The sequence below is a fragment of the Diospyros lotus genome, chromosome 2, assembly GCF_014633365.1.
Source record: "Diospyros lotus cultivar Yz01 chromosome 2, ASM1463336v1, whole genome shotgun sequence".
Lineage (NCBI taxonomy): Eukaryota > Viridiplantae > Streptophyta > Magnoliopsida > Ericales > Ebenaceae > Diospyros > Diospyros lotus.
This window is the reverse complement of record NC_068339.1, coordinates 28,603,388-28,624,881: the sequence shown is the minus strand read 5'-3', so window position 1 is coordinate 28,624,881 and position 21,494 is coordinate 28,603,388. Positions and strand designations below refer to the sequence as shown.

At 32.9% G+C, this 21,494-nt stretch overlaps 1 non-coding gene across 1 annotated transcript; it reads left to right on the top strand.

Moving 5' to 3' along the window:
• The first annotated feature begins 3,062 nt into the window (after nucleotides 1-3,062).
• On the top strand, nucleotides 3,063-3,258 carry LOC127796092 (U2 spliceosomal RNA). Its single transcript, XR_008021925.1, has one exon. It is a non-coding gene; the product is annotated as a U2 spliceosomal RNA (small nuclear RNA).
• Nucleotides 3,259-21,494: the final 18,236 nt, after the last annotated feature.

Genomic DNA, 21,494 nt, shown 5'->3' with positions numbered 1-21,494 from the left:
AGGTGGCAGCTTCTCAATCACAGCAGCAACTTGGAATGGCTTATTGATGACCAATCCCTCGCTATGCAAATCACTAATGATGATTTGCAGTTCCTCCATCTGGTTGACCACCAATTTTGTATCAACCATCTTGTAATCCAGGAACTTACCTACTAGAAATTTCTTGGTGCCAGCATCCTCAAGCTTATATTTCTTTTCCAAGACCTCCCACAATTGCTTGGAAGTAGCATATGCTGTGCAGTACACATTATACAGCGGATCGGCCAAGCCACTCAGAATATAATTTTTACAGAGAAAATCTGAGTGCATCCATGCCTCCCTCGCAGCCATAGTTTCTGTTGTCATATTCTCCTCCGAGACAACGGGGCAATCCTCTTTGAGGATGTGGGCTAGATTCAGTGTGGTCAGATAGAATAACATCTTCTGTTGCCTCCTTTTAAAATCTTCACCATTAAATGGTGGTGGCTTTTCCACATGTGGGGTTGGCTTGGCTATGGCTGAACCGAGCCCTTGCATAGAAGCTGTTGCAGAAACAGCGGCAATGGGTGGGCGAAAACCCGAGGCATTAACATGGGACGGGTTTGAACCCGAGGCAACACCAGCAGCAGCAGCACCGGAACCATCAGCAGGAATAGAGGCATCCATCTTTCCTAGACTCTCTTACTAACTGTCTTCAGAATGTTAGGGATACAGAGAGTATAGATGCGTACGTAATACAAAAATAACTTGCTTGATACAAGAAAGTAGTTCTAACCGACTATGATACAAGAAACATATACTATATACTTGACCACTATTATAACAGCTGATATTTACGGTAACAAGAGCTTATAATTAAATGAACAACAACAGAGGTTACTAGACTAAAACAGCAAATCAGAGAAGATGGTTGAACAGCACTGCTCCCAGCTGGAACGACAAGGAATCAGGAACAAACTTCTGGATCGTGGAAGAGGCAGGAACAGAAGTAGGTCAAGTCGCGCTTTGCGCTGTCCTGAAGATAGTTAGCGCCCTGCACCGGCGGCAAGCAGACTACGGCGACTGTCTCAGCAGGATGAAACGACCTCTCCGATGAACGACAGCCACGAACGACCGGAGCTAGCAGAACTCAAGACGGGCTTGCTCTCAATGAAGAAAACTCAAGATGGGAGGCAAAACTTGAGAAGAGAGAACAACTTGAAAGCTTGTGGAGAAATGGAAAACTTCACACACAAAAATCAGCCAACACAACCAATATATATAGGCACCTCATAAACTTAGCAATGAAGGAAACTTGGAGACCAATCTAATTTAAAAGAACTTGGGGGCCAAGTATTTCTAGAAGACCTTGGGGGCTAAGGAAATCTAGAACACCTTGGGGACCAAGCAAGAAAAGAAAATAAAAATAAAGATAAAAACCCCCCACACACATACTTACTTCTAACATTGGGTACTACCCTGAGTATGGTATTCCATAATGTCTAAATAAATATCAATTAAAATTAAACAAGAAGTAACATGTTATATTAATTGAACCCAACTTTATTTAAATTACTAGTAATAAAGAAACAACATAATCACGAGAACATAGACGACGCCAATTGTTCTCAATGTTCTGTTCAAATAGTTAATAAGAATCATAATTTTAACAGGTTTCAGAATAACAAGATAGACGTCATTTGTAAGAATACTAATTCTAAGAGGTTTATAATATTAAGATATACATTATCCGTAAGAATTTTAATCTTAAACTACTTAGAATTACTTCATACTACTCTATAAATAAACATATATCATTTTAAAAAAAAATACGGCTCTAATATTAGTTTCAATATAATTTTCATCATTTTTAGTGTCTGATTTAAGCATTTGAGTGTTTGCGCGAGAATCTCCCCGTACCCTTTGATTATTTTTTTTCTTGCAAGCTCAAATTGTTTGACGACAATATTTCTCGTTAAATAAATTTATTATTGTATTTCGATAACAACAACTAATAATAAAGAAACAAAATAATCCTGAGGTTTACACAAATAAAAATAACATGTTCTAAATAATAAAATAATTTTTCAAACAATTGTGTAAAAGTATGTGAATCTTACCAATTGTGCAAAAGAATAAGGGCGAAACAATGCACATAACTTTAGGGCTTTAGAAGAATTTTTACCAACTTCGAGATTATAACCTTTTATAGAAATAAATTTTTTTTTTATTATAAATAAGTTTCTACCTCCTAGTTTAATAAATATGACAATATTTACAAATGATGTTACTAGAGTTGGCAAATGAGTTGGGCCGCCTCCCAGCCCAGCCTAGTATTGTAGTAAATGGGTCGGGCCGCGTCGGGCCAATGCTTTGTGGCCCACGGTCTAGCTTGACCCACCAAAAACCTTTCAATAGTAAATTTTTATATTTAATTATACTTTGGCCCACCTTGTCCCATTTATTAAGGGTCATAGGGCTATGTCGAACCCCATTTTCTATTGTCAGGCCTGACCTATCTCTTTTGCAAGCCAAATTCGACCTAACCCATAAAATGGATGGCCAAGCTGGAGGTGGGCCTGCCTATTTGTCATTTCTAGACGTTACTTTTTTATTATATGGCTACTTTTTTTTTCAGCTTAACTCTAAGAAATAAGGGTTTTTAATGCATTTTTAATTATTTACTTAATTAAATATATGATACATATTATAATAATATATATATATATATATATTTTAAAAAATTCCTGGCTGGGTGCAGGCACTGGCGCCTTTTGGTTGCCTTGGCTTTAGACCTGTTTAGCCATCCCATCCTCTGTTTGTATGCATGACAGATGGTTCTGTTGCTTGCTAGCTCCAATCTGTGTCAATTAGCTTCACCATTGCAACTTCAAGCATGCCATCTTGTATTGAAAGGCTTCGAGAATCCATCAAGCAGATAGTAAATCACTTGCTTTCTTGGCGGGGCATTCTGGTTCTATACAAGGGCGATGTGATGAGCTGCGATGCCATGCCATGCGTTGTCAGTGTCCCACATCGGGTAAACAATAGAAGCAGCGAGCTGAGATCGAATATAAATTAGGAGGGAAGCTAATTTTCAATTCATACCTTTCTCGGCCTTTTGGCTAAGATCAAGTGTAGTATCTGTTCTTATCAGTTTAATATCTGATACGTGGGCCATCGGCTCACATGATATTAAATTAATTTTTTGAGGGGGAGGGCCCATCACGGTAGCTTGCTGCTGGGGTCCTCGAGCGTCGCCTAGGCTTTGCACTATTGCCTGGGCCTGGCGCACCCCACCCAAATCAGTTCTAAAATCAAATCAAAGCCCCTCTTCAGTTACTTGTAGGAGTATACGAATGATTAAAATTGGCCAACGACACCAAGGAGGAAATTATTGAATAAAATTAACGTAAGCGGCAATCTGTTGAGGTTGAGTTTCTGAGGGTCAGCATGTTTGTTCTTCAAGAATAATAATTCAGCATTTTAATATATTTTGTTTTTATTTTTTCTTGGAGAGTGAAATTGAAAAAAAAGCATTAAAAATTGAATGCTTGTTTTTATATTTTTGTAAGTATTGGCATGAAATTTATTGATCATGGGATGGGGATTAGCGTAAAGAATTTCAATTCTGAAAGAGACTTGGAATTTTAAAATATTTTCTAAGTCAATATATATGAATAATTTTCACAAAGCATAATTAGTCTTGGAGCACTTATCTATAAAACCTTTCTTCAAAGGCTACCCATAGAGTAAGTTTTTACAAGGCAATTTCAATGGTCTAAAGAGCAAATAAATCTAAACTTAGTATAAAGAAATTCATGATAGAGATTTCAAATCTCTTTAACGTCACTGCCTTAATCTTCATATACTTACGACAAGATATTTCACATTTATCTAGCAATTTCAACTCAAATCATTATAACAGAAAGAATTACTTAATCCTTTACAATATAGGTGAGGTTAACTAATTTTCATGATGACTCTCATCATGGAACTCAACTCAAAAATGTATTGGAAAATTTGGAAAAATATGACTTTCGGTACTAAACTTTGAAAAAATAGGACACTTTTAAAATCTTGGCAAAACTAGCACACTAAAAAATTGATTGGACAAAAATACTCGACTTCAAATTATCTATAGGATCCTATCTTCTTCTTTCATGTACATTCTCACTCACTCATCATTATTTTCTCTCGCTCGTCTTTCTTTCTCTCCATCTAAGTGCTATTGTTTTTATATCAATCCTCTTCTTCAAAACCAGTGTTGTTCTTCTCTTTGCAGATTCGGTAGCTTGTCTCCATATTGGGCATGTATTTATTTTTTTATTTTTGAAAAACTTTTCCCAATAAATTTTAGCAATTTGAGCAATTTTAGAGTATTTTATTCATTTCTCTGCTATTTTTTGAATGAAAACATAATGAGTTTGTAAATAAACTTGGCTCTAATTCTTCATTCAAAAGCTTGATTGAGTGAAGAGTATGCATTTCACTGGTTTGAACATATATCGATTAAGTCATGATATATTTCAATCAGTATAAGTTAAAACACAACATAATTATGAAAAATATTTTATATCGATTTATATATTGGTCATGAAAAGATATATGTCAATCAATATATCAGTTTGGAAAAAATATATATGTATCGACATTCTTTCTCAACTGATATATCAATAACATGTTATCGGTTGAGATTTTATGTAAATTAATATCTATTAACCAACATATCCTTATACGACCGATATTAAGAAATCGATATAACCTTAAACAATCAATATATTTTTATACTTACAAAATCGATATGTTTTAATTTAATTTTATAAATTGATTCAATTTATATTATAGGAATGACAACTTCTAGACCTATATTTGTACCTGTGATTTATGGAGGTCAGTGAGAATATGATATTGATGTGAAAGAATATAAGTACATGATCAATAAATGTGGTTAGGTAATACGTGTGAAGTCAGATTGCATATTCGACCAATTAGTAAGTTCCTTATACAAGAGGTTCAATGTTAGTTCGACTGAGAAGTTGATTGTGCTGAAGTACAAGTTTAAGAAGTTAGATCTATTTGCATTTCCAACGAAAATTCATGATGATATAGATGTTGAGTGCTTCCTAGTAAAATGCTCTTGGATAGATTTCAGAAGCTCTACTACAAAAAATTAACGTTTTAGCGACGAAAAATTTCGTCACTAAAACATCAAAATTCGTTGCTAAAATTTAGTTACGAAATTTTTTTAGTGACAGAATCAGCGACGGGGGTTGTACCAGTCACTAATCAGCGACGGAGTTGACCCTGTTGCTAAATTTTAATTTTTTATTTAATTTTTTTATTTTTTAGAGACGGGGTTGACCCTGTCACAAAATTTTAACTTTTTATTTATTTATTTTTTATTTTTTAGCGGGTTACCTCGTCGTTAAATTTTAATTTATTTTTTATTTTTTAGTGACAGGATTGACCCCGTTGCTAATTCTGTCTCTAAATTCAACCCCAAAATTTAAAATTCAACACGCACTACGTGACCGTGCCTTTACTCGCCATGTGGCAGCGCTGGGATATTACTCTCAGCTATTATCTCAAACTCTCTATCGGATTCGAATCTCCAACCTCTCATGACCAAGTTTCGTAAGCGAGCCAGCCGATCTGGAAGTTTCTTTGTTTATTGATGTATATAAAATATATTTATAGTATTCTCTTTCAAATATTTCAGAATTATATTTATATACCAAAATTTATCAAACTTATTTAATGATATTAATTTTAATATTAATGTTAGTAAAGGGAAATGAATATTAATTTTAATTTTATTTTGTTATTAATTCAAATAAAACTTTATTAATTATTATATTAGTAGTGAAAAATTATGTTTTTATTTTGTTTTTAATTTGTAATATGTTTAAAAAGTTATTAGTTTAATTTTTACTAATATTAATGTTAGTAAAAATTATTATGATATGTTTAAATGTAAATTTTTTAATTTTTAATTTATTTATTTTTTATTTTTTAGCGATGGGGTTAACACCACCGCTAAATTTTATTTATTTATTTATTTTTTTAGCCACGGGATTGTCTGTTGCTAAATTTTAATTCTTTATTTAATTTAATTTTATTTTTTAGCGATCGGGTGAAAGTGACGGGGTTCACCCCATCGCTAAATTTTAATTTCTTTTATTTATTTTTTTAATTTTTTTTATTTTTTAGTGATGGGGGCAACACTGTCTCTAAATTTTATTTTTTTATTTAATTTTGTTTTATTTTTTAGCGATGGGGTTGACCGTGTTGCTAAATTTTATTTTTTTTATTTATTTATTTTTATTTTTTAGTTATGGGATTGACCCTATTGCTAAATTTTATTTTTTTATTTTATTTATTTTATTTTTTATCGACGGGGTTGACCCCGTCGCTAAATTTTAATTTTATTTTTTTTAATGTTTTAGTGACGAGGTTGACCCTATCGCTAAATTTTAATTAATTAATTAATTTATTTTTATTTTTTAGCAACAAAATTTTCGTCACTAAATTTAGTGACGGGTTTTTCGTCGCTAATTTCATCACCAAATTAAAAAAATATTTAAAAAAATTAGCGAAGGAATAATTCCGTCACTAAATTCCGTTACTAAAAATAATTTTTCTTGTAGTGCTCATTTTATGTTGATTTTGTAGACAAAGTACAACTGAAAACACAACTTAATTTTGACTACGACCGGTTTGGACGACAATGTTAATTGTGATGATGTTGTGGATGAAAATTGGCTTGAAGATGTTAATTGTGATGATAAACATGGGGTTAAAGATGTTTTTAATTGTGATGATGCAAAACATGGGTCTGAAGAAGTTTTCAATGGTGATGATGTTGAAAATTTGGTCAATATCAATGTAGAAGTTGGTGATCGTGCTGAGCATTCTAGTTTGCTCCTATTTTCGAAATTATCAAAGGTTAGTTTGAGAACATCATCTGAAGTGTCAGAAGTTAAGTTAAATCAAATTTTTTGCATCAAAATCTAAATTGCATCAAATGATGAGTTTGTTGACTTTGAAAAAAAATTATGAATATAAAGTGATTAAGTTAATTAAGAAGGTAGTGTAATGAAATGTAAGCACAATTAGTGTCAATAGCGGTTGAGGACAACGCTCGACACTTTTTTTGGTTAGATAGTCAAGAAATATGTAAATATTCATTCATGTTTGTAATACCCAAAATTTTTGTAAAATTTATACATACGAGGAAATAGAACATTTTAAAGGATCATAAAAGTTTAGGGGCAAAAGTATAATTTCTTGAAAAATTCAAAGAAAAATGTAATTTACCAAAAGTATTAGAAACCTTTCAGGGGCCAATGAAAAGTGCGACAAGTCTATCCCAAAGGAATTTTGGTGACCAAAATAAAGTATATTCAAGAATAGCCAAAGTCTCAAATGGTTCAGGGGTCAAAGTGCAAAGGCATAAAATTTTGGCTTAAAATGTAATTTTTAAAAAGTCTAAACGAACTCACAGGTGAAATGAATCAGCCAAACCCACGGTTGGAGGTAATCATGAGACACACATCAAGACGGCTAGGTGGCAAGGCGGGTGGAAGAAGATGATTGGCTGAAAAATTCTATAAAAGGCCAGAGGATAACTCTCAAGCTTATCAGGAAAATTTATTTAAACTCTACAAAAATATGGCTATAGAAAGAGAAAGCAACAAAGAAGAAAAGTCCACAACTGCCATGGGGACACTCCGAAGCAACATGCAACTGACAAGTTAGTACTATGGTAGTTAAAAATGTATGACTACAAGAACAGTCCCAAGGTTGTAGATTGCCCTATGAAAATCAAATATCAATTGTATGGCTGCGCCCTAAACTGCAATATAACACAAATAGAAGGAATCAAAAGCATAGAACCCATAACCACATTCATTAAACATATAGGCAGGCATGTACAGTGACCTATTTCTTTCATCCATCCAAGCAATTTGATATCCCTAATTATTTTTGTACCTTACTAGTTGCGGTTTCCACAATATATAGTTTGCTTTTCTCGTGCTGGAACAATTGCACTGAGTTCCTGATATGCACATTTACAGACTAAATAAAAGGTCCAGTATTGCCACAAATTTGCAAAATAAACCTTTGTGCAACTGCTCTTAGAATAACAAAAACAAAAAAAAATTTCTTAATGATATACGAATTTCTCAGTAAACTCATTTCGACTGAAAGTACGTACCTGCAGAGCCAGTCCCCAGTTGTTAAGTGCCTGGAAAAACATTGACCATGAATTTATGACCAAGAAGTTGAACATAAATTTTCAAGCAAATAACCAGCTGGAGGCTTGACAGAAGATACACCAGTATTCATGCTCAAATGTCAAAGGCAGAAAAAGGAAAGATTTCTTAAAGACCCGCCTGGGGAGTGGGGACTGTTCCAGTTAAGTTAAACTGCTTTCTCATAGTTTTTGGTTGCCTGCAAATTTGAGGAACGATAATAACATATGGTTAATTAGTTCATCCTGATTTTGTAGGCATTTAACAAATAATGCTAGTTTGGGAAGGCCGCACCTTGAAGAGAGCAGGAGTTCCTTCTTCTCGAACAATAGTGCCAACACAATCAAAAATACCTTTGTACTGCTTTCCTGATCCCTGAGAAAAATTTGAAAGAGCCACCAGTAAGCAACAAAAATAGCTACCCAACATTACGAAGATAAAAAGAAAAAGAAAAACCTGAAAATGCATTAAATTTACCTGAACCATCAATATTCTAGTCTTTATTACATCAAGACAAGAGGAGTCGTTATAGCTCCAGTGATTGCACCTGTAAATCAGTGACTTGTTTAAGAGATCCTTAGAAAGTTAAGATCTTTGTTCATGTTTTAAAGTATAATGAATCAACTCCATATTCTAGAAGCATGGGAAACTTAATGCAATAACTTCTCAATTTTGACAGAAAGAATTACTGGGAAAGATGGGTCAATGCTATCGGAATGAATTATTATTGACTCTTCAAGACAGTATAATGAATCAATTATTATTGATATGCTCTATATGCTATATGGCCTTTTCCATTTCCTTTTTTATTTTAAGAAAACAAGGTATTAGTAGCTTCAACGGATACTAATTTAAAGGGTATATGCTGACAAAAAATTGAACCACAAACAACCCAAAGTCCAACTGTTAACATAAATTATTAGCTGATTTTTAATAAGTTAATTATTGCGTAACATGGAAACATTATTAAAATCAGAATATAGAGTGACTTAAAATAATTTTGTTAGGACATGGGGATTAGTATTACCAACCCCCAAAATAGCCTAAACTTGCCATAATCACCACTATAAGCGACCGCGGTGACGGTCGTTGTCGCGACGGAATTTAATTAATTTTTGTATAGCAATGAAATTTATTTCTGTCGCTATTATTAGTGATGGAAACAAATACCGTCACAACATTTTAAAATAAAAAATTAATTTTAATATTAATTTAGCGATGAAAATATTATTCCGTCGCTAAATTTTAATAATAAAAAATTAAATTTAAAATTTTTTAAATTAAAAAAATTAAAAAAAATAAAATTAGCGACGAATTATCCAAATCCGTCGCTGATTTAGCCACAAATTGAATATTCCGTCGCTACCATTAATTTTTAATTGTTTTATTTAATTAATTTATAAATATTTAAATTTGGAATGAATATTTAAATATACATTTAACCATGAGATGATTATTAAAAAATTAATTTATAAAATTTAAATAAATATATTAATATTAAAAATCATAATATTGCTAAATTCTAACTATATCAATTGAATGTATAATAATTAATTATTTGTAATATTTATTAACTTTGTACAAAATGTAAACAAACATTATATTTGAAAAATAAATAAAAAGTTTAAAAATCATAATATTATTGAAATTTTCTTTATTTTAAATTTTAGAAATCATAAAAATGAAAAAATATTGAGGGATTACATTATATAGAAAGGAGTCTAGGAGTTATTTTGTCAATCTCTTTCTTTTTATAAATATGGGAATTTTTTGTTAAGTTAAAAAGTTTAAAAATCATAATGGGCTTGTTTTTTGTAGCTTAATTAAAAGCTGTAATTTTTAACTTCTAGCTTCAAAAAAGTGGTAATGTATTGTTTGTTTTAACTTGTAGAATTATAACTTATAACTTCTACTAACTTTTAAAAGGGGTAGAAACTGATTTTTTCAAAGCTGGGGTACCATACCTTCTACATCTTTCTGAGAAGTTGCAACAAATAAGTTCACAACTTATTTTAAGTTTTAAAAGCTATAATATAAAAAGTTATAACCTATAATTTCTTTAATTAAGCTACAACAAACAGGGCCAATATATGGACGACACTGTGTCTTATACTTGATAATAATATCATATGTCACTATCTAATATAAGTGTTATATGTAAAACATTAATGTTGATTAAGAAAAAAATAAATATATCTCTTTATCATTTGTCCTTTCTAATTTTGTCTCTGAGTTATAGATAAAATTCAACAATCTGAAACCCACTGTGATGATCAGATGGGTTCTGCCATTAGTATTGTTTTATTCTATAATTGAGAATCCTAAGTTCGGTGAATGTTTTTAATTTTTATTTTTTAAATTTTTTTATGAAACTTGAAAATTACCCTAAAAATTTATAAATGTTATGTAGATTTCGTTTAATATAATTTTTTTATAGAAAAATTAATTTTTTAATATAACAAACTATTAATAAATAATTCAATATATCAAATTAATTTTAAATAAGTATTAATTTAAAATACAATAATTTAAATTATTTTATTATCACATTTTAGATAATTACAGTAAGATTTTATTTAAATTATTTAATAATAAAATTTTATTAAAATATATTATTTTTATCAATTAAATAATTTTTAATATTATTTTTATAAGTTATATTATTTTTTATATAATTAAAATATTAAAAATAAATAAATTCAAGAGGCAGGAATTTATTTTAATAATAGTTTTAATAATAAAAAAATAAAAAATACATTTTTAGATAGAGACGAAATTTATTTTCTATCGTTAATTTTAGCGACGAAATTTATCTTCCGTCGCAAATATTAGGGACATAAATAAATTCTGTCCCTAAAGTTTAAAAAAAAAATATTAGTTTAAATTAAAAATATAATAAATTAAATTTTGCAACAGATTTAATATTCTATCACTACTTTTAGCGACACAAAACTATTTCTATCGCTAAAACATTAAATTTGAATTGTAATTTTTTTGCTTTTCAAATATAGAGACAAAAAATTTTTTCCGTCGCAAATTTTAAAAATAAAAAATTAAAATTTAATACGAAATCAAATAACAAAAAATAAATAAATAAATTTAGTAACAGATTGTCCGAGTTCATCGCTGATATAGAGACGGAACTTTCAATTTGTCGCTAAACTTAATTTTTATTTATTTATTTAATTAATTTATAAATATTTAAATATATAAATATTAAATTCTATAAGAAATTTAATATATTAATGTATATTTAATTAATTTTTTTATAAATTTAGATAAATATATTAAATTTAGATAGATATATTTAGATAAATATATTAAATTTAAAAATCATAATATTACTAAATTCTAACTACATTAATTAATATATTTCATGTGCATAAAAATAAAAATAAAACAATATCGAGGGATTACATTATATAGAAAGAGTTTATGAGCTATCTTATCAATGTCTTATTCTCTATAATTAGGAGAATTATATAAAAATGAAACAATTAAATGTATAATTAAGTCATTCACAATAAATAATAAATAATAAATAATAAAAAATATAATAAAATATTTATTTAATATATTTGTGTAGCACTTGTTAAAATGAGCAGGATAACTGAGTATGAAGATAAATCTGAAATAGTTTTCGGATTAAGATATTAAATAATAGTTTTCTGAGATTGTATGCATCCAATTCAACAGCAGCAGAAATGAGCTGGCACGCAGATCATGTGGTCGAAGATGGCGTCATGCATCATCTGTCGGATTCCCCTACGTGGATTCATTTTAACGAGACTCATATGGAATTTGCTGCCGAGAAAAGGAATGTCAGACTTGGTCTTTGTACTGATGGGTTTCAGCCGTTTGGTCAATTTGGGAAGCAATATTCTTGTTGGCCTGTCATTGTCACGGTGTATAATTTACCACCCTGGATGTGTATGAAGGATACAACAATGTTCTTAACGGTGCTAGTGCCAGGACCAGAGAATCCTAAGGCAAAACTTGATGTTTTCTTACAACCCCTTATTGCAGAGTTGAAACATTTGTGGGATGTTGGTGTGCATGCATATGATATCTCATTGAAACAAAATTTCCAACTGAGAGCGGCTTTGATGTGGACCATTAGTGATTTTCCTGCATATTCAATGCTCTCGGGGTATAGCACGGCAGGAAAGCTGGCATGTCCTTATTGCACGATTCACTCGGACGCATTTTACCTGTTAAAGAGTCGAAAGATTTCATGATTTGACAACTATCAAAAATTCTTGCATCGAGATCATCCGTATCGACGGAATAGGTATGGATTTCGCAAAAATATTTTGATAAAAAAAACATCACCTCCTGTACTATCTGGACCTAAGATACTTGTTTCCTTGGACGAGTTGGGTTTAGTGAAGGAGATAGAACCCAATGCTACACAGACTAATGCGGATAACAGTCATGGTAGTGGTTGGAAGAGTAAGAGCATTTTTTGGGATTTGCCTTATTGGAAAACTCAACTTATTCGACACAACTTGGATGTTATGCATATAGAGAAAAACATGTTCGAAAATGTGTTCAATACAGTGATGAATGTATCGGGCAAAACTAAGGACACGGTGAAGTTGAGAGAAGAGTTGAATCAATATTGTTGCCGCATTACTCAACCAACTTTTACTCTGAACAAGAAAGAAAAAGCTGTCTTGTGTGCGTGGGTAAAAAATATGAAATTTCCTAATGGGTATGTGTCGAACATGGCTAGATGTGTTGACACAAAGAAGCTTAAGTTGTTTGGGATGAAAAGCCACGACTGTCATGTGTTCATGCAAAGGTTGGTGCCCGTTGCATTTCGGGAATTACTACCGCAAAAAGTATGGGAGGCATTGACTGAGTTGAGTCTTTTCTTCAAAGATTTGACATCGACCACTATTAAAAGTGAGCACATGATGAAATTAGAGAACGACATCCCCACCACTTTGTGTAAGTTGGAGCTCATATTCCCTCCAAGCTTTTTTGACTCTATGGAGCATCTTCCAGTCTATTTGGCTTATGAAGCAAGGATAGTAGGTCCAGTTCAATATCGATGGATGTATCCGTTTGAAAGGTACTATTTATTAGATTGATAATTTTTTTTTTCTATTTTATAAGAAACATATTAATTTTGTACTTCACTTATCTAATTACTATACACATTTTATATAGATACATTGGAAAGTTGAAGAAAACAATTAGAAATAAAGCTCGAGTGGAAGGCTCTATTTCTAATTCATACGTTGTGGAAGAAGCGTCATTGTTGTGTTCTCATTACTTTGAGGACCATGTTGTTACAAGGCATACACGAGTGCTGCGCAACGATGCTGGTGTTGTAAATGAAGGGGATGACCAGGAGGGGAAGTTATCAATTTTCAAGCATCCTTGTCGACCATTTGGATGTAAAAAGTCACGAATGTTATTCAGTGAAGAATATGATGTTGCACACAGATATATTTTGATGAATTGTCCAGAAGTTGAACCGTATCTTTAGTAAGATTTTGCTAATTAATTGTTGTTAATTTCTAAATTATATTTAAATTGAATAGTCTAATGTAGTTATTTTCATTTTTCTTTTTAATTTTTCAAGAATTTATGATGCTGAGCTAAGGCAACGTAATATCGGCATTGGCGACAACATCATTGAACAATTAACAAATACGGAATTCCCTTCTTGGTTCAATAGCTATGTGAGTTGATTAATTAAAATATTAATTCCACTCAATTTCGTATATAATTATTTCTTATATATCTATCTTATTTAATAGGCTCGCGATCCTACGAACAATGTGACCAATTCATACATAAGGGATCTCGCAAAAGGACCTTTTAACACTGTTACAACGTACCCTGGCTGCTTTGTTAATGGATTTAAATTTCACACGATTAGCCATGATCGAATAAAGGCACTATGAATGGTGGCATGTGCGTTAAAGGATCCAACTACGATGATCCCTGTTCGCGTATTCTTTCCCGCAAGTGAACGGAATCGTAACAAGTAATATAATGATGAATAGAGTATCGTTCCCATGAGGATTAGCTTTCAATCCCTACTTTAACCACTATTAACTTTAATAAGTCACACACAATCAAAATAATACTCAATGGAAGTTCTATATTAACTAAAACCAACTCACTAAATGGAAAACACAAAATAATTCTTTAGGTTTTAAATGTAGAAATCTAATGCACTAGGGTTTATGAATCCACCGTAGTTCTTTAATTGATTTAATCTTTCAGTGATCGGGTTTTATAATTCTTGCTTGAAGCTGAAAATTAATGATCCTAAGTTAATCAAAAGCCTCTCTCAATGGTCGATTGAATCTATGCTTACATATGAGATTAATTATCTCTAATTATTCTGCAAATATACAAACATGCATTTATCCACAATGATCATCAAAATAAGATTTCACAAGGCATAACGGTATCTCTACCTATTATTGAACCTTATGTCGTTTATTACCAAGTGTTAATCTATATTGAATCTATCGAAAGCAATATAAATCACAAACACGTTCTAATGGCGGCCAAGCATCAAAATGGAATTAGTGCATAACAAACGATCAACCCGAAAGACAAGAATATAATAAAACCCAAATACTTTTAGTTAAATCATCATTGAACTAGGTTTCATCAATCACCCCAACAACAAAGTACTTAGCCTAGCATAGTTTCAACCAATGAAAGAATAATAGAAGATCTTCAAGAAAATCTCCTTCTTCTTCCTAGACTTGTCGTCTTCTCCTCCTCCAAAAGCTCCTCAATCTATCAAGAATCCTTCCTTATATAGTGCTTTTTAGGTCTTCAAAGTCGTGCCCCTTGAGAGAGCCCATCTCCACTTGATTTGAAAAGAAACGGGCTCAAAATGGCCTTTTTACGAAGCTTAGAGCCTTATCGCGGCCTTACCACGGAATGCATTCCGCGGTAAGGTTGTGAGCCACAGAATGAAAATCTTGTCACGGGCTTACCACAGAATGCTTTTCGCGGTAAGGTCGTGAATCACATAATACTTCTTCAACCACGTCTTTATCAAGGAATGCTTTCCGCGATAAGGCCGTGAGCCACAGAAAATAATTCTTACCACGACCCTACCACGTAATGCTTTGCGTGATAGCACCGTGAGCCATTTCTCTTTGATTTCTAACACTTCACCAATGATATCATTCTTCTGGCTCTTTGCGAAATCATCAACCTTGATCCCGAATGGACCTTTGACCTTGCCTTTACTGCCATTTTAGCTCAAAAAATGCGACATTATCATCACTTTGTGCTCCTATTGTCTTCAACACATGCTCCACATCTACATAACCATATATAGAACCAAATCAAGTAGAAATCATGCTCATTGAATGTATAAATGCTAAGTTTATAGACCAAAATAAGTGTATAAAAGACACTTATCAAATACCCCCAAACTTAGACTCTTGATTGTCCCGAGCAAGATTATCGACTCAAATATGTCACCCCTCAAGTAGAGAATAGTTAATATCTCAAAATCACTTACAAGTTGGATAGCCTTCCAGGTAGCCTCAGATTTTGGTATCATTCATAATTCACACAGAGTTTTCTAGTAATGCTACAAATGTTTTGGACCTATTCTATGTTTTGACGTGTGTGTGTGTGCGAATCCTGTCAGGTACAATATCATGCATAAAGTTGTTGGTATCCCAACCCTTTGATGGTCCTTTACACTTTCCTGCTCGTGATATTCACTCCACCCCCAAACTTGGTCTTTTCATTCAATTCCTAGGTGCTCTCAATCACTCTTTTCTTTCTTGCTTCGGTTTGGTTAGGTTTAGCCAAAAATGGCGTTGTCTTGGTTTGTGAAGACTCTCCTTTATTTTGAATGTTTTGGTATGCTAACATCCACTAGACGGTCAAACCCGCCAGTTTTCTCAATCCCCAATAGTTACAAACATCGGCACCATTATTGATTTTTTTTTCTTTGGCCTTGCAATTTTTTTTATTTTTTGCTAAACGAGTGCATTTTATGCTCCATCTCGTTTTTTTTTTTTTTTAGATATCTTATGTGCAAGCCTTCACTCCATTAAGCTTTCTGAATGACCCTTGTAACGAGCTTTCAGCCGATGACTCCCAAGCTAGATGACCACAGGGCATCAGGTTTTAAGATACCCCTACGGGCATAATCACTCAAGTCATTTAGGCTACAAAGAAAGGTATAAGATATATGCAGGCTCAAATTTAATTTGGTGCACGACATAGTGACATAGGGATTAGATCACTAGCTTATGGTCATTGCCTAGCTTCCTTTAGTATGCCTAACACATTCCACACAAATTGTTAACATGCACGGAGTCAACACATTCCTTAACATTTATCATCATGGCTCAACCTTCTCCAAACTTTCCTTTTCATTATATTCGGTGATTAAGTTGCTCACAAAGTTGGTTCAAGGGCAAAAGTCTAAATGGAAACCTAGTAGTGTAGTCAACCTATGCATTGAACCTCCTGACACTTGTGCTCAAATTAGTCTAACATGGATAATGAATCACAAAACAAAATGAATAGCATCATTATCTTTACTCGTTTCATCAAAATGGTATCAAATAAGCTTCATCATTGATGGCACGTCTACCCAACAAAATAAGACAATTTTTTTTTTTAACACCATTCAACCAAATCATACGGCATATGCAACCTGCCCATAGTGAACCTCCCCCCAAACTTAAACGTTTCATTGTCCCAATGAAACAAAGAGAAAGAAAAGGAAAGGGTGTACCCGATCCATAGTGTCAAGGTTGTGATTGTAGATAGATCAACACATGCTTGTTTTGAGGTATTCGAACTTTTGACAATGGTTTTTCCCTTGCAAACAACTGGTGTAGGACGACTCTTCGACTGCATTATCACTTCCAAAAATGTACCTACAATGCATAAGTTTGAACATGAGAGAGAAATAATGAATAAGAATGACATGAAGTAAACAGAGTCACATGGAGACCCAAACTCCCCCCAAACTTAAACCTCACAATCCCAAACTTAAGGTGCAATGTGCAGGTGAACATTGGTTGGGGCATTTTATCAAACACCAAGTATGCATGCTGTTATGATGACCTCAACATTGTTTTTGTGCAAAAATCCTAAAGTATGACACTTTAACCTAACATAAAGTAAAGAAAAGAAGAGAAAAAAGAAAAGAAAAAAAAATGCAACTTGACAATAAATAAAAGAGATAGGAAATTGGGTTGCCTCCCAATAAGCGCTTGTTTAAAGTTATTAGCTTGACTAGGCCTCCATCTTCAAGGAGGCTTGAATCCTTTTTCCATCAATATTTTGTGGGTGCCCTTTAATGAACTTATTCCTTGAATGTTAGCAAGTTTCAATCCAATCCCCTTCTTTTGCTCCCTCAACACCCTTACCAACTTTTCCTTTTCATGACTTGGTGGCTTGGATTTCGAAGAAGAATAAACATCCAAAGAACACAGTTTGTCTCTTTTGGATGGATAATCTTTTTGTTTCTCTCCCAAAGAGCCCAAGACCACGACCTTGTTCTTTGCATAAAAAATTTGTTCCTGCTCATCAAAAGAGTTAGACATGCAATTTTCGTTAGGATCATCATATCTCTCTACCAAATCAACAGTGACATCTCTCATTATGACTTCTTTTTCATTGCTATTAGAATGTTTCATAGCCTTAAATACATTAAATGTGACCGTCTCATCATAAACTCTAAGGCTAAGTGTTCCTTGTTGGACATCAATCAAAGCTCTCCCTGTGGCAAGAAAATGTCTCCCTAAAATTAAGGGCATATCATAATCTTCTTCGATGTCCAAAACGATGAAGTCAACAGGAAAAATAAATTTATCTACTTTTACCAAAACATCTTCCACTACTCCCCTCGGATATTTGATACTTTTATCAGCCAATTGAAGAGAAACCGTGGTAGGTGTTGGTTCTTTTAATCCAAACTTCCTGAAAATAGAGTAAGGCATTAGGTTGATACTAGCACCCAAATCACATAGAGCTCATTCAAAGAATAAACTACCAATGGTACAAGGTAGACATGGCCACGGTTCATGAACCGCCGGTTCCGGTTCAAGAAATCTTTGAACCTGAACCGAACTGCCCAAGGGCGGTTTGGGACGGTTCGGTTCCGGTTCGTGCCGGTTCGGTCAACGGTTTGGACCAGTTCGGTCAACGGTTTGAGCCGGTTCGGTCAACGGTTCCGGTTCCGGTTCAAACCGAATTTTTTTAATTTTTTTTAAATATTGTTGTATTCAATTTTGGTCCTTGTTCCGTTGTTCGGTTCGGTTTGGTTTCGATTTTTAATTGTTAAATGTAATTGTAAATATAAATATTCTCAACCATATTTTTAATAAAAAAACACTACTAAAAATTGAAGAAATATAAGTAATAATTTCATTAAAAATAATTAAAACAACTAAACAAGTATGTAATACAAGTAATTAATTTTTACAAATGTGAAAAATAAAAAATAAAAAATAGAATTAGACTTAATTTCATTAAAAAATAATTACAACAAAAATGTAATACAAGTAATTAATTTTTACAAATGTGAAAAAAAATAAAATATGGACTTGGATCCTACGCATCTTCATTGGAGTCGGAAGTCGCCGTTGTTGAACCATCATTAACCCATTCGTCAGATGATGATGAATGGATAAGTTCTTCTTGACGTCGCATGTTAGCTCTTTCCCAATCATCGAGGCAAACTTGAGCTTCCAATGATTCTGGAGCCAATCTTGATCTTCTTTCGTCCAAAATGTTGCCTCCACTACTGAATGTTTGTTCAACGGCTACAGTTGAAGCTGGAACTGCAAGAAGTTGACTTGCAATAATTGCAAGAGTTGGAAATGTCTCCTTGTGCCTTTTCCACCACTCCAAAATTTCAAAATTTAAACCTGTATCATCACCAAACTCAAAAACTGTGGTTAGATAAGTTTTGAACTCCGAATGTGAGCTTGATCTAGGTTTTTTCCTCCTTTGATCTAAAAATTTATGACCCCATTTCATTGGTTGGGAGGAAGAGGAATGCGAAGCCATGGATGGAAATGATTCTTCACTACTAGGAGCAATAATATATGCTTCATATAATTGATTGCATAAAGTTCTAACCTTAGAAATTATAATATTCACATCAATTTCTTCATTATTTTCTAATCCTAACAACGAATAATAGTTAGACAAACACTCAATTAAACCATCAAATTTACACCTAGGATCAAATACCATAGTAACAAGAAAAATTTCAGGAATAAATTGATAATAACGTAACCATTTTTCTCTCATTTCTAAAACAGCATGACAAATTTCTTCAACATTAATTCCTTCCATTAATACACCGGCCACATTCATTGCTTCTATTAAAAATTGATGTGAAGTTGGTTTATAAACACTACTAAGTGTATGAGTAGCATCATTAAAAATTCGTAAAATATTCAAAATTGAACTACAAACATTCCACATAGTTGGAAAAATAGGATATTGTGGAATATAATTTGCTGCAAAAGAACACAATAAATCTTTATATTCAAAAGATTGATTAAGTAATTTAAAAGTTGAGTTCCAACGAGTAGGGACATCTTTTGAAAAACGTTTTGGGGTTTGACCATTGGAGGTGCAAAAATGTGCCCATGCTTTTGCAGTTCGAGGGTGTACCCAAATATAAGAAATAACATTTCTAATTGGATCTAAATAAGAATTAAGTGACTTAATACCATCTTGAACACATAAATTTAAAACATGGCATGCACATCTAACATGAAAAAATCTTCCACCAAAATTTGGTTGGCAAATTCTTTTCAATTCATTAATAGAAGCAGTATTAGCCGATGCATTATCAAAAGAAATTGAAAAAAATCTATTAACTAATCTATATTCTTGTAAAATTTGTTGAATTAATCTACAAATATTTTCAGCATTATGACTTTCATCAAAACATCGATACGCAAGAATTCTTTTTTGTAAAACATAATTTTCATTAACCCAATGACAAGTAATACCCATATATGAATGAGTTTGCCAATGATCACTCCAAATATCACTACAAATAGAAACATTAATATTATTGTTTTGAAAATATGTTATCAATTCAATTTTTGAGTTTTTAAACAATTTTAACAAATTCCTTTTCAAAGTATTTCTAGGAATTGATTTAAAACTAGGATTAACAAAGTTTTGACAAAATCGAGTAAAACCTAATTTTTCACCAAAACTAAAAGATAAATGATCAATTGCTACCATTTCAGCTAAACCAGACCTACAATTAGCTTCATTATAATGAAATAATTGAGGAGAGTTTGAAGAGGTAGCAAACCCGGATATTTGTGTTTGATCGTGGCTCAATCCAACCTTGAGCGGGTGCTTTGTTTGCAAATGTCGGGCGAAAGTACCATATCCACCTCCTTGCTTGAATTTGTATACCTGATTACAATAATTACAAGATATATCAAATTTACCATCTCCTTTTGGTGTTTTCTTGAAATGAATATTAAAAATATCAAAAGTAGAAATTTTTCCACCTTTCTTTTGTTGAGTTTCACTCTCTTGTGTTTGAAAATTTTGAGTTTCAAACTCAACATTTTCAACATTTTCAAAATTTCTACCTTCACTTGCCATTTTTTTGAAAAAAGTATGATAATAAAAAAATATAATAATGATAAAATAATATAGTAACAAGTAATAAATAATTAACAATATAATTGAATAAATTGATAAATAACAAAATGAGAAGATTGAAGAAATTGAAATTGAAATATTAAATGGGAGACAAAATTGAGAGAATAATAGCTTGAGACTTGAGAGAGAGAGAGAGAGAGAGAGAGAGAAAGTGTGAAAAATGAGTAGGGGAGGGAGGGGTATATATAGATAGGAATTATAAAATTTAAAAAAAATAAAATAAAATTGGCTGGGGGTGGCAGCCAACGGTCCAATTTTGGACCGTTAGGGGAGGGGGGGCACGGCCGCACGGGGACGGGGGGGAGCACGGGGGGAGGGGGGGCAACGGTCCAATTTTGGACTGTTGGGGGAGGGGGGGCACGGCCGCACGGGGACCGGGGGGGGAGCACGGGGGGGGGGGGGGGGGAGGGGGGGCCAACGGTCCGGTTCCGCGGAACCGGAACTGCGGAACCGGCAGTTCCGATTCTCCGGAACCTTGAACCGGAACCGGACCGAATTTCGCCGGTTCGGTCCGGTTCCGGTTCCGGTTCGGGTTCGGCCGGTTCCGGCCGGTTCGGTTCCGGTTCGAACCGCCGGTCCGGTTTAATTTTGGCCATGTCTAGTACAAGGAAT